This window comes from Brachyhypopomus gauderio, unplaced genomic scaffold (genome assembly GCF_052324685.1).
Source record: "Brachyhypopomus gauderio isolate BG-103 unplaced genomic scaffold, BGAUD_0.2 sc130, whole genome shotgun sequence".
Taxonomy (NCBI): domain Eukaryota; kingdom Metazoa; phylum Chordata; class Actinopteri; order Gymnotiformes; family Hypopomidae; genus Brachyhypopomus; species Brachyhypopomus gauderio.
In genome coordinates, this window is record NW_027506951.1 from 34,227 (window position 1) to 47,404 (window position 13,178).

At 42.0% G+C, this 13,178-nt stretch overlaps 13 non-coding genes across 13 annotated transcripts; all 13 read right to left on the reverse strand.

The window, feature by feature from the left end:
- Nucleotides 1-399: 399 nt before the first annotated feature.
- Nucleotides 400-481, reverse strand: trnal-uaa (transfer RNA leucine (anticodon UAA)). The gene has a single exon. It is a non-coding gene; the product is annotated as a tRNA-Leu (tRNA).
- Nucleotides 482-1,181: 700 nt separating this feature from the next.
- Nucleotides 1,182-1,263, reverse strand: trnal-uaa (transfer RNA leucine (anticodon UAA)). The gene has a single exon. It is a non-coding gene; the product is annotated as a tRNA-Leu (tRNA).
- Nucleotides 1,264-2,732: 1,469 nt separating this feature from the next.
- Nucleotides 2,733-2,814, reverse strand: trnal-uaa (transfer RNA leucine (anticodon UAA)). The gene has a single exon. It is a non-coding gene; the product is annotated as a tRNA-Leu (tRNA).
- A 2,502-nt stretch (nucleotides 2,815-5,316) lies between these two features.
- On the reverse strand, nucleotides 5,317-5,398 carry trnal-uaa (transfer RNA leucine (anticodon UAA)). The gene has a single exon. It is a non-coding gene; the product is annotated as a tRNA-Leu (tRNA).
- A 1,467-nt stretch (nucleotides 5,399-6,865) lies between these two features.
- On the reverse strand, nucleotides 6,866-6,947 carry trnal-uaa (transfer RNA leucine (anticodon UAA)). Its single transcript has one exon. It is a non-coding gene; the product is annotated as a tRNA-Leu (tRNA).
- Nucleotides 6,948-7,644: 697 nt separating this feature from the next.
- On the reverse strand, nucleotides 7,645-7,726 carry trnal-uaa (transfer RNA leucine (anticodon UAA)). The gene has a single exon. It is a non-coding gene; the product is annotated as a tRNA-Leu (tRNA).
- A 687-nt stretch (nucleotides 7,727-8,413) lies between these two features.
- Nucleotides 8,414-8,495, reverse strand: trnal-uaa (transfer RNA leucine (anticodon UAA)). The gene has a single exon. It is a non-coding gene; the product is annotated as a tRNA-Leu (tRNA).
- A 700-nt stretch (nucleotides 8,496-9,195) lies between these two features.
- On the reverse strand, nucleotides 9,196-9,277 carry trnal-uaa (transfer RNA leucine (anticodon UAA)). Its single transcript has one exon. It is a non-coding gene; the product is annotated as a tRNA-Leu (tRNA).
- Nucleotides 9,278-9,967: 690 nt separating this feature from the next.
- On the reverse strand, nucleotides 9,968-10,049 carry trnal-uaa (transfer RNA leucine (anticodon UAA)). Its single transcript has one exon. It is a non-coding gene; the product is annotated as a tRNA-Leu (tRNA).
- Nucleotides 10,050-10,749: 700 nt separating this feature from the next.
- trnal-uaa (transfer RNA leucine (anticodon UAA)) lies at nucleotides 10,750-10,831 on the reverse strand. Its single transcript has one exon. It is a non-coding gene; the product is annotated as a tRNA-Leu (tRNA).
- Nucleotides 10,832-11,518: 687 nt separating this feature from the next.
- Nucleotides 11,519-11,600, reverse strand: trnal-uaa (transfer RNA leucine (anticodon UAA)). Its single transcript has one exon. It is a non-coding gene; the product is annotated as a tRNA-Leu (tRNA).
- A 699-nt stretch (nucleotides 11,601-12,299) lies between these two features.
- Nucleotides 12,300-12,381, reverse strand: trnal-uaa (transfer RNA leucine (anticodon UAA)). The gene has a single exon. It is a non-coding gene; the product is annotated as a tRNA-Leu (tRNA).
- A 697-nt stretch (nucleotides 12,382-13,078) lies between these two features.
- Nucleotides 13,079-13,160, reverse strand: trnal-uaa (transfer RNA leucine (anticodon UAA)). The gene is given in 2 exon segments: nucleotides 13,079-13,113; nucleotides 13,123-13,160. It is a non-coding gene; the product is annotated as a tRNA-Leu (tRNA).
- Between the last annotated feature and the right edge of the window lie 18 nt (nucleotides 13,161-13,178).

Genomic DNA, 13,178 nt, shown 5'->3' on the forward strand with positions numbered 1-13,178 from the left:
TGGTGTGCTATGAATTCTCACAGCTTAGACTCAGAGTACATGACAATCTGGTAGTGTACATAGCATATTTGTATCAAGTCGTTTTCTTGGATGGACACAGCACCGTTCCCATTTTGACATACTAGCTTGAACTCCTTGGATAATTAAAAGGCCCATCTTGAGTGGATTGCTGCTGCTTATGTGTCATTAATGACTTGCATATCATTTAGCTATATGAAATATTAAGCAACAAAAATATGAACAGCAAGTTAAAACCCCTGCAGATGGCATTTAAAGGGACTTGGAAAGGATGACTTGCTGCTTCTTCTTCTTTCTTTTCGCTACTCGTTTTCTTCTTTTCACATAGACAAGTGATTTGGCAGGGGCACAACTGACCGTGAGTGTTTGTAAAACTCCACTTGGTAGCGGTGGGATTTGAACCCACGCCTCCGAAGAGAATGGAGCTTAAATCCAGCGCCTTAGACCACTCGGCCACGCTACCTCTATGAAGAAGTCTTTGCCGACTTTTTCACGAAAGAAGGTGAATTTATGTGTAATTGGAAGAGGCAAGAATCATCATTTCCAGTCTGATAAAAGCAGCTTCCTCTTCAACCTCGCCTCAGCACACAGTCACATACAACACTCTGCAAAAGGCATCCTGGCAGGATATGTCACTACTTGATCTTCTTTCTTCTCCTGCCATTCTGAATAAGTAGATGAACGCTTACGTTTTATCGTCCGGCCTTTTAACACCCTGCACATTACAAATGTTCCAATTTCAGCATGGGTTTATTGGTGTGCTATGAATTCTCACAGCTTAGACTCAGAGTACATGACAATCTGGTAGTGTACTTAGCATACTTGTATCAAGTCGTTTTCTTGGAGGGACACAGCACCGTTCCCATTTTGACATACCAGCTTGAACTCCTTGGATAATTAAAAGGCCCATCTTGAGTGGATTGCTGCTGCTTATGTGTCATTAATGACTTGCATATCATTTAGCTATATGAAATATTAAGCAACAAAAATATGAACAGCAAGTTAAAACCCCTGCAGATGGCATTTAAAGGGACTTGGAAAGGATGACGATGATGGATGAGTTGCTGCTTCTTCTTTCTTTTCGCTACTCGTTTTCTTCTTTTCACATAGACAAGTGATTTGGCAGGGGCACAACTGACCGTGAGTGTTTGTAAAACTCCACTTGGTAGCGGTGGGATTTGAACCCACGCCTCCGAAGAGAATGGAGCTTAAATCCAGCGCCTTAGACCACTCGGCCACGCTACCTCTATAAAGAAGTCTTTGCCGACTTTTTCACGAAAGAAGGTGAATTTATGTTGAATTGGAAGAGGCAAGAATCATCATTTCCAGTCTGATAAAAGCAGCTTCCTCTTCAACCTCGCCTCAGCACACAGTCACATACAACACTTTGCAAAAGGCATCCTGGCAGGATATGTCACTACTTGATCTTCTTTCTTCTCCTGCCATTCTGAATAAGTAGACGAACGCTTACGTTTTATCGTCCGGCCTTTTAACACCCTGCACATTACAAATGTTCCAATTTCAGCATGGGTTTATTGGTGTGCTATGAATTCTCACAGCTTAGACTCAGAGTACATGACAATCTTGTAGTGTACATAGCATATTTGTATCAAGTCGTTTTCTTGGAGGGACACAGCACCGTTCCCATTTTGACATACCAGTTTGAACTCCTTGGATAATTAAAAGGCCCATCTTGAGTGGATTGCTGCTGCTTATGTGTCATTAATGACTTGCATATCATTTAGCTATATGAAATATTAAGCAACAAAAATATGAACAGCAAGTTAAAACCGCTGCAGATGGCATTTAAAGGGACTTGGAAAGGATGACGATGATGGATGAGTTGCTGCTTCTTCTTTCTTTTCGCTACTCGTTTTCTTCTTTTCACATAGACAAGTGATTTGGCAGGGGCACAACTGACCGTGAGTGTTTGTAAAACTCCACTTGGTAGCGGTGGGATTTGAACCCACGCCTCCGACGAGAATGGAGCTTAAATGCAGCGCCTTAGACCACACGGCCACGCTACCTCTATGAAGAAGTCTTTGCCGACTTTTTCACGAAAGAAGGTGAATTTATGTTGAATTGGAAGAGGCAAGATTCATCATTTCCAGTCTGATAAAAGCAGCTTCCTCTTCAACCTCGCCTTAGCACACAGTCACATACAACACTTTGCAAAAGGCATCCTGGTAGGATATGTAACTACTTGATCTTCTTTCTTCTCCTGCCATTCTGAATAAGTAGATGAACGCTTACGTTTTATCGTCCGGCCTTTTAACACCCTACACATTACAAATGTTCCAATTTCAGCATGGGTTTATTGGTGTGCTATGAATTCTCACAGCTTAGACTCAGAGTACATGACAATCTGGTAGTGTACATAGCATATTTGTATCAAGTCGTTTTCTTGGAGGGACACAGCACCGTTCCCATTTTGACATACCTGCTTGAACTCCTTGGATAATTAAAAGGGCCATCTTGAGTGGATTGCTGCTGCTTATGTGTCATAAATGACTTGCATATCATTTAGCTATATGAAATATTAAGCAACAAAAATATGAACAGCAAGTTAAAACCCCTGCAGATGGCATTTAAAGGGACTTGGAAAGGATGACTTGCTGCTTCTTCTTTCTTTTCGCTACTCGTTTTCTTCTTTTCACATAGACAAGTGATTTGGCAGGGGCACAACTGACCGTGAGTGTTTGTAAAACTCCACTTGGTAGCGGTGGGATTTGAACCCACGCCTCCGAAGAGAATGGAGCTTAAATCCAGCGCCTTAGACCACTCGGCCACGCTACCTCTATAAAGAAGTCTTTGCCGACTTTTTCACGAAAGAAGGTGAATTTATGTTGAATTGGAAGAGGCAAGAATCATCATTTCCAGTCTGATAAAAGCAGCTTCCTCTTCAACCTCGCCTCAGCACACAGTCATATACAACACTTTGCAAAAGGCATCCTGGCAGGATATGTCACTACTTGATCTTCTTTCTTCTCCTGCCATTCAGAATAAGTAGATGAACGCTTACGTTTTATCGTCCGGCCTTTTAACACCCTGCACATTACAAATGTTCCAATTTCAGCATGGGTTTATTGGTGTGCTATGAATTCTCACAGCTTAGACTCAGAGTACATGACAATCTGGTAGTGTACATAGCATATTTGTATCAAGTCGTTTTCTTGGAGGGACACAGCACCGTTCCCATTTTGACATACCAGTTTGAACTCCTTGGATAATTAAAAGGCCCATCTTGAGTGGATTGCTGCTGCTTATGTGTCATTAATGACTTGCATATCATTTAGCTATATGAAATATTAAGCAACAAAAATATGAACAGCAAGTTAAAACCGCTGCAGATGGCATTTAACCCTGATGAGATCCGGGCGTGGTCTACCTTCTTGGGGTCCAGCTGGGCGTGGGGGACCCATTGCATTTTTTGTTAAAATAATCAGCAGATTTAGCCCAATTGCAAGTAAAATAAACAATACATATGTTAAATTAGTTTGCTCTCATTTATTTATTAGTTACTTTTTTATTAAAATGTAACACAATAAGGAAATGAATCATAAATCATGCTGGCTGACAGGCTGGTCCTATGGCTAGCTGCTGACGGGCTGGTGCTAACGGAGCTGGCTGCTGCTCATCCTCCTTTTCATTATCACTATCAGACTCTGATATTTCAGAAATGTGATCCTGAAATTTCTTCTTCTGAATCACCATCAAAATCCTCTGTCTCTTCCAATAGCAGCTGTAAGGCAGTCTGAACTGAGAATCGCTTTGCCATCTTTTATAGCATTTTTAGCATTTTTAGCATTTATAGCATCATGTCCCCATGATTGGATGAAACACACACTCACACACACATAGACACACACACACACACACACACACACACACACACACACACACACACACACACACACAGGTCCAGAGAGGAGGGAGGGATAATGAGGGCTGAGAGAAAAGATGCTTCTTTCAGATCTCACCCCTTTGTCTCTATAGAGATTCTTCGTCTGCTGTCTGACAATATGCAATCAACCCCTGATGTGACAACCATCAAAAGTGTTGATGGTTGCTCACCTTTGCATGCCAAACTCCTCTGTCCTTTGTTTGTATATCCTTTAAAGTCATACAGACGACTATCAACTACCCAACCCAATGTTGATTGCCCACTTTGACTAGCCCAGGGCCCAGTGGACCCTGGACCCTGTATGTAATACAAATGTGAAGGGGGGGGTACGGGGGGGTGGTCATTGAAAATATTTTCTGATTTATGTTGCTCACAGAAAATGAGCCAAGGACCAATGAATCTCAGTTTGAAAAAAAAATAATTGTAGAATTTTTTTAAGCTGATTTTTTAAAAATGGGTCCCACAGACCCTTGGACCATATAAGGGTTAAAGGGACTTGGAAAGGATGACGATGATGGATGAGTTGCTGCTTCTTCTTTCTTTTCGCTACTCGTTTTCTTCTTTTCACATAGACAAGTGATTTGGCAGGGGCACAACTGACCGTGAGTGTTTGTAAAACTCCACTTGGTAGCGGTGGGATTTGAACCCACGCCTCCGACGAGAATGGAGCTTAAATGCAGCGCCTTAGACCACACGGCCACGCTACCTCTATGAAGAAGTCTTTGCCGACTTTTTCACGAAAGAAGGTGAATTTATGTTGAATTGGAAGAGGCAAGAATCATCATTTCCAGTCTGATAAAAGCAGCTTCCTCTTCAACCTCGCCTTAGCACACAGTCACATACAACACTTTGCAAAAGGCATCCTGGTAGGATATGTAACTACTTGATCTTCTTTCTTCTCCTGCCATTCTGAATAAGTAGATGAACGCTTACGTTTTATCGTCCGGCCTTTTAACACCCTACACATTACAAATGTTCCAATTTCAGCATGGGTTTATTGGTGTGCTATGAATTCTCACAGCTTAGACTCAGAGTACATGACAATCTGGTAGTGTACATAGCATATTTGTATCAAGTCGTTTTCTTGGAGGGACACAGCACCGTTCCCATTTTGACATACCTGCTTGAACTCCTTGGATAATTAAAAGGGCCATCTTGAGTGGATTGCTGCTGCTTATGTGTCATAAATGACTTGCATATCATTTAGCTATATGAAATATTAAGCAACAAAAATATGAACAGCAAGTTAAAACCCCTGCAGATGGCATTTAAAGGGACTTGGAAAGGATGACTTGCTGCTTCTTCTTTCTTTTCGTTACTCGTTTTCTTCTTTTCACATAGACAAGTGATTTGGCAGGGGCACAACTGACCGTGAGTGTTTGTAAAACTCCACTTGGTAGCGGTGGGATTTGAACCCACGCCTCCGAAGAGAATGGAGCTTAAATCCAGCGCCTTAGACCACTCGGCCACGCTACCTCTATAAAGAAGTCTTTGCCGACTTTTTCACGAAAGAAGGTGAATTTATGTTGAATTGGAAGAGGCAAGAATCATCATTTCCAGTCTGATAAAAGCAGCTTCCTCTTCAACCTCGCCTCAGCACACAGTCACATACAACACTTTGCAAAAGGCATCCTGGCAGGATATGTCACTACTTGATCTTCTTTCTTCTCCTGCCATTCTGAATAAGTAGATGAACGCTTACGTTTTATCGTCCGGCCTTTTAACACCCTGCACATTACAAATGTTCCAATTTCAGCATGGGTTTATTGGTGTGCTATGAATTCTCACAGCTTAGACTCAGAGTACATGACAATCTGGTAGTGTACATAGCATATTTGTATCAAGTCGTTTTCTTGGAGGGACACAGCACCGTTCCCATTTTGACATACCAGTTTGAACTCCTTGGATAATTAAAAGGCCCATCTTGAGTGGATTGCTGCTGCTTATGTGTCATTAATGACTTGCATATCATTTAGCTATATGAAATATTAAGCAACAAAAATATGAACAGCAAGTTAAAACCGCTGCAGATGGCATTTAAAGGGACTTGGAAAGGATGACGATGATGGATGAGTTGCTGCTTCTTCTTTCTTTTCGCTACTCGTTTTCTTCTTTTCACATAGACAAGTGATTTGGCAGGGGCACAACTGACCGTGAGTGTTTGTAAAACTCCACTTGGTAGCGGTGGGATTTGAACCCACGCCTCCGACGAGAATGGAGCTTAAATGCAGCGCCTTAGACAACTCGGCCACGCTACCTCTATGAAGAAGTCTTTGCCGACTTTTTCACGAAAGAAGGTGAATTTATGTTGAATTGGAAGAGGCAAGAATCATCATTTCCAGTCTGATAAAAGCAGCTTCCTCTTCAACGTCGCCTTAGCACACAGTCACATACAACACTTTGCAAAAGGCATCCTGGCAGGATATGTCACTACTTGATCTTCTTTCTTCTCCTGCCATTCAGAATAAGTAGATGAACGCTTACGTTTTATCGTCCGGCCTTTTAACACCCTGCACATTACAAATGTTCCAATTTCAGCATGGGTTTATTGGTGTGCTATGAATTCTCACAGCTTAGACTCAGAGTACATGACAATCTGGTAGTGTACATAGCATATTTGTATCAAGTCGTTTTCTTGGAGGGACACAGCACCGTTCCCATTTTGACATACCAGCTTGAACTCCTTGGATAATTAAAAGGGCCATCTTGAGTGGATTGCTGCTGCTTATGTGTCATTAATGACTTGCATATCATTTAGCTATATGAAATATTAAGCAACAAAAATATGAACAGCAAGTTAAAACCCCTGCAGATGGCATTTAAAGGGACATGGAAAGGATGACTTGCTGCTTCTTCTCTTTTCGCTACTCGTTTTCTTCTTTTCACATAGACAAGTGATTTGGCAGGGGCACAACTGACCGTGAGTGTTTGTAAAACTCCACTTGGTAGCGGTGGGATTTGAACCCACGCCTCCGAAGAGAATGGAGCTTAAATCCAGCGCCTTAGACCACTCGGCCACGCTACCTCTATGAAGAAGTCTTTGCCGACTTTTTCACGAAAGAAGGTGAATTTATGTGTAATTGGAAGAGGCAAGAATCATCATTTCCAGTCTGATAAAAGCAGCTTCCTCTTCAACCTCGCCTCAGCACACAGTCACATACAACACTTTGCAAAAGGCATCCTGGCAGGATATGTCACTACTTGATCTTCTTTCTTCTCCTGCCATTCTGAATAAGTAGATGAACGCTTACGTTTTATCGTCCGGCCTTTTAACACCCTGCACATTACAAATGTTCCAATTTCAGCATGGGTTTATTGGTGTGCTATGAAATCTCACAGCTTAGACTCAGAGTACATGACAATCTGGTAGTGTACTTAGCATACTTGTATCAAGTCGTTTTCTTGGAGGGACACAGCACCGTTCCCATTTTGACATACCAGCTTGAACTCCTTGGATAATTAAAAGGCCCATCTTGAGTGGATTGCTGCTGCTTATGTGTCATTAATGACTTGCATATCATTTAGCTATATGAAATATAAAGCAACAAAAATATGAACAGCAAGTTAAAACCCCTGCAGATGGCATTTAAAGGGACTTGGAAAGGATGACGATGATGGATGAGTTGCTGCTTCTTTCTTTTCGCTACTCGTTTTCTTCTTTTCACATAGACAAGTGATTTGGCAGGGGCACAACTGACCGTGAGTGTTTGTAAAACTCCACTTGGTAGCGGTGGGATTTGAACCCACGCCTCCGAAGAGAATGGAGCTTAAATCCAGCGCCTTAGACCACTCGGCCACGCTACCTCTATAAAGAAGTCTTTGCCGACTTTTTCACGAAAGAAGGTGAATTTATGTTGAATTGGAAGAGGCAAGAATCATCATTTCCAGTCTGATAAAAGCAGCTTCCTCTTCAACCTCGCCTCAGCACACAGTCACATACAACACTTTGCAAAAGGCATCCTGGCAGGATATGTCACTACTTGATCTTCTTTCTTCTCCTGCCATTCTGAATAAGTAGATGAACGCTTACGTTTTATCGTCCGGCCTTTTAACACCCTGCACATTACAAATGTTCCAATTTCAGCATGGGTTTATTGGTGTGCTATGAATTCTCACAGCTTAGACTCAGAGTACATGACAATCTGGTAGTGTACATAGCATATTTGTATCAAGTCGTTTTCTTGGAGGGACACAGCACCGTTCCCATTTTGACATACCTGCTTGAACTCCTTGGATAATTAAAAGGGCCATCTTGAGTGGATTGCTGCTGCTTATGTGTCATTAATGACTTGCATATCATTTAGCTATATGAAATATTAAGCAACAAAAATATGAACAGCAAGTTAAAACCCCTGCAGATGGCATTTAAAGGGACTTGGAAAGGATGACTTGCTGCTTCTTCTTTCTTTTCGCTACTCGTTTTCTTCTTTTCACATAGACAAGTGATTTGGCAGGGGCACAACTGACCGTGAGTGTTTGTAAAACTCCACTTGGTAGCGGTGGGATTTGAACCCACGCCTCCGAAGAGAATGGAGCTTAAATCCAGCGCCTTAGACCACTCGGCCACGCTACCTCTATGAAGAAGTCTTTGCCGACTTTTTCACGAAAGAAGGTGAATTTATGTGTAATTGGAAGAGGCAAGAATCATCATTTCCAGTCTGATAAAAGCAGCTTCCTCTTCAACCTCGCCTCAGCACACAGCCACATACAACACTTTGCAAAAGGCATCCTGGCAGGATATGTCACTACTTGATCTTCTTTCTTCTCCTGCCATTCTGAATAAGTAGATGAACGCTTACGTTTTATCGTCCGGCCTTTTAACACCCTGCACATTACAAATGTTCCAATTTCAGCATGGGTTTATTGGTGTGCTATGAATTCTCACAGCTTAGACTCAGAGTACATGACAATCTGGTAGTGTACTTAGCATACTTGTATCAAGTCGTTTTCTTGGAGGGACACAGCACCGTTCCCATTTTGACATACCAGCTTGAACTCCTTGGATAATTAAAAGGCCCATCTTGAGTGGATTGCTGCTGCTTATGTGTCATTAATGACTTGCATATCATTTAGCTATATGAAATATTAAGCAACAAAAATATGAACAGCAAGTTAAAACCCCTGCAGATGGCATTTAAAGGGACTTGGAAAGGATGACGATGATGGATGAGTTGCTGCTTCTTCTTTCTTTTCGCTACTCGTTTTCTTCTTTTCACATAGACAAGTGATTTGGCAGGGGCACAACTGACCGTGAGTGTTTGTAAAACTCCACTTGGTAGCGGTGGGATTTGAACCCACGCCTCCGAAGAGAATGGAGCTTAAATCCAGCGCCTTAGACCACTCGGCCACGCTACCTCTATGAAGAAGTCTTTGCCGACTTTTTCACGAAAGAAGGTGAATTTATGTTGAATTGGAAGAGGCAAGAATCATCATTTCCAGTCTGATAAAAGCAGCTTCCTCTTCAACCTCGCCTCAGCACACAGTCACATACAACACTTTGCAAAAGGCATCCTGGCAGGATATGTCACTACTTGATCTTCTTTCTTCTCCTGCCATTCTGAATAAGTAGATGAACGCTTACGTTTTATCGTCCGGCCTTTTAACACCCTGCACATTACAAATGTTCCAATTTCAGCATGGGTTTATTGGTGTGCTATGAATTCTCACAGCTTAGACTCAGAGTACATGACAATCTGGTAGTGTACATAGCATATTTGTATCAAGTCGTTTTCTTGGAGGGACACAGCACCGTTCCCATTTTGACATACTAGCTTGAACTCCTTGGATAATTAAAAGGCCCATCTTGAGTGGATTGCTGCTGCTTATGTGTCATTAATGACTTGCATATCATTTAGCTATATGAAATATTAAGCAACAAAAATATGAACAGCAAGTTAAAACCCCTGCAGATGGCATTTAAAGGGACTTGGAAAGGATGACTTGCTGCTTCTTCTTCTTTCTTTTCGCTACTCGTTTTCTTCTTTTCACATAGACAAGTGATTTGGCAGGGGCACAACTGACCGTGAGTGTTTGTAAAACTCCACTTGGTAGCGGTGGGATTTGAACCCACGCCTCCGAAGAGAATGGAGCTTAAATCCAGCGCCTTAGACCACTCGGCCACGCTACCTCTATGAAGAAGTCTTTGCCGACTTTTTCACGAAAGAAGGTGAATTTATGTGTAATTGGAAGAGGCAAGAATCATCATTTCCAGTCTGATAAAAGCAGCTTCCTCTTCAACCTCGCCTCAGCACACAGTCACATACAACACTCTGCAAAAGGCATCCTGGCAGGATATGTCACTACTTGATCTTCTTTCTTCTCCTGCCATTCTGAATAAGTAGATGAACGCTTACGTTTTATCGTCCGGCCTTTTAACACCCTGCACATTACAAATGTTCCAATTTCAGCATGGGTTTATTGGTGTGCTATGAATTCTCACAGCTTAGACTCAGAGTACATGACAATCTGGTAGTGTACTTAGCATACTTGTATCAAGTCGTTTTCTTGGAGGGACACAGCACCGTTCCCATTTTGACATACCAGCTTGAACTCCTTGGATAATTAAAAGGCCCATCTTGAGTGGATTGCTGCTGCTTATGTGTCATTAATGACTTGCATATCATTTAGCTATATGAAATATTAAGCAACAAAAATATGAACAGCAAGTTAAAACCCCTGCAGATGGCATTTAAAGGGACTTGGAAAGGATGACGATGATGGATGAGTTGCTGCTTCTTCTTTCTTTTCGCTACTCGTTTTCTTCTTTTCACATAGACAAGTGATTTGGCAGGGGCACAACTGACCGTGAGTGTTTGTAAAACTCCACTTGGTAGCGGTGGGATTTGAACCCACGCCTCCGAAGAGAATGGAGCTTAAATCCAGCGCCTTAGACCACTCGGCCACGCTACCTCTATAAAGAAGTCTTTGCCGACTTTTTCACGAAAGAAGGTGAATTTATGTTGAATTGGAAGAGGCAAGAATCATCATTTCCAGTCTGATAAAAGCAGCTTCCTCTTCAACCTCGCCTCAGCACACAGTCACATACAACACTTTGCAAAAGGCATCCTGGCAGGATATGTCACTACTTGATCTTCTTTCTTCTCCTGCCATTCTGAATAAGTAGATGAACGCTTACGTTTTATCGTCCGGCCTTTTAACACCCTGCACATTACAAATGTTCCAATTTCAGCATGGGTTTATTGGTGTGCTATGAATTCTCACAGCTTAGACTCAGAGTACATGACAATCTGGTAGTGTACATAGCATATTTGTATCAAGTCGTTTTCTTGGAGGGACACAGCACCGTTCCCATTTTGACATACCAGCTTGAACTCCTTGGATAATTAAAAGGGCCATCTTGAGTGGATTGCTGCTGCTTATGTGTCATTAATGACTTGCATATCATTTAGCTATATGAAATATTAAGCAACAAAAATATGAACAGCAAGTTAAAACCCCTGCAGATGGCATTTAAAGGGACTTGGAAAGGATGACTTGCTGCTTCTTCTTTCTTTTCGCTACTCGTTTTCTTCTTTTCACATAGACAAGTGATTTGGCAGGGGCACAACTGACCGTGAGTGTTTGTAAAACTCCACTTGGTAGCGGTGGGATTTGAACCCACGCCTCCAAAGAGAATGAAGCTTAAATCCAGCGCCTTAGACCACTCGGCCACGCTACCTCTATGAAGAAGTCTTTGCCGACTTTTTCACGAAAGAAGGTGAATTTATGTGTAATTGGAAGAGGCAAGAATCATCATTTCCAGTCTGATAAAAGCAGCTTCCTCTTCAACCTCGCCTCAGCACACAGTCACATACAACACTTTGCAAAAGGCATCCTGGCAGGATATGTCACTACTTGATCTTCTTTCTTCTCCTGCCATTCTGAATAAGTAGATGAACGCTTACGTTTTATCGTCTGGCCTTTTAACACCCTGCACATTACAAATGTTCCAATTTCAGCATGGGTTTATTGGTGTGCTATGAATTCTCACAGCTTAGACTCAGAGTACATGACAATCTGGTAGTGTACTTAGCATACTTGTATCAAGTCGTTTTCTTGGAGGGACACAGCACCGTTCCCATTTTGACATACCAGCTTGAACTCCTTGGATAATTAAAAGGCCCATCTTGAGTGGATTGCTGCTGCTTATGTGTCATTAATGACTTGCATATCATTTAGCTATATGAAATATTAAGCAACAAAAATATGAACAGCAAGTTAAAACCCCTGCAGATGGCATTTAAGGGACTTGGAAAGGATGACGATGATGGATGAGTTGCTGCTTCTTCTTTCTTTTCGCTACTCGTTTTCTTCTTTTCACATAGACAAGTGATTTGGCAGGGGCACAACTGACCGTGAGTGTTTGTAAAACTCCACTTGGTAGCGGGGGGTTTTGAACCCACGCCTCCGAAGAGAATGGAGCTTAAATCCAGCGCCTTAGACCACTCGGCCACGCTACCTCTATGAAGAAGTCTTTGCCGACTTTTTCACGAAAGAAGGTGAATTTATGTTGAATTGGAAGAGGCAAGAATCATCATTTCCAGTCTGATAAAAGCAGCTTCCTCTTCAACCTCGCCTCAGCACACAGTCACATACAACACTTTGCAAAAGGCATCCTGGCAGGATATGTCACTACTTGATCTTCTTTCTTCTCCTGCCATTCTGAATAAGTTGATGAACGCTTACGTTTTATCGTCCGGCCTTTTAACACCCTGCACATTACAAATGTTCCAATTTCAGCATGGGTTTATTGGTGTGCTATGAATTCTCACAGCTTAGACTCAGAGTACATGACAATCTGGTAGTGTACATAGCATATTTGTATCAAGTCGTTTTCTTGGATGGACACAGCATCGTTCCCATTTTGACATACCAGCTTGAACTCCTTGGATAATTAAAAGGCCCATCTTGAGTGGATTGCTGCTGCTTATGTGTCATTAATGACTTGCATATCATTTAGCTATATGAAATATTAAGCAACAAAAATATGAACAGCAAGTTAAAACCGCTGCAGATGGCATTTAAAGGGACTTGGAAAGGATGACGATGATGGATGAGTTGCTGCTTCTTCTTTCTTTTCGCTACTCGTTTTCTTTTCACATAGACAAGTGATTTGGCAGGGGCACAACTGACCGTGAGTGTTTGTAAAACTCCACTTGGTAGCGGTGGGATTTGAACCCACGCCTCTGAAGAGAATGGAGCTTAAATCCAGCGCCTTAGACCACTCTGCCACGCTACCTCTTTGAAGAAGTCTTTG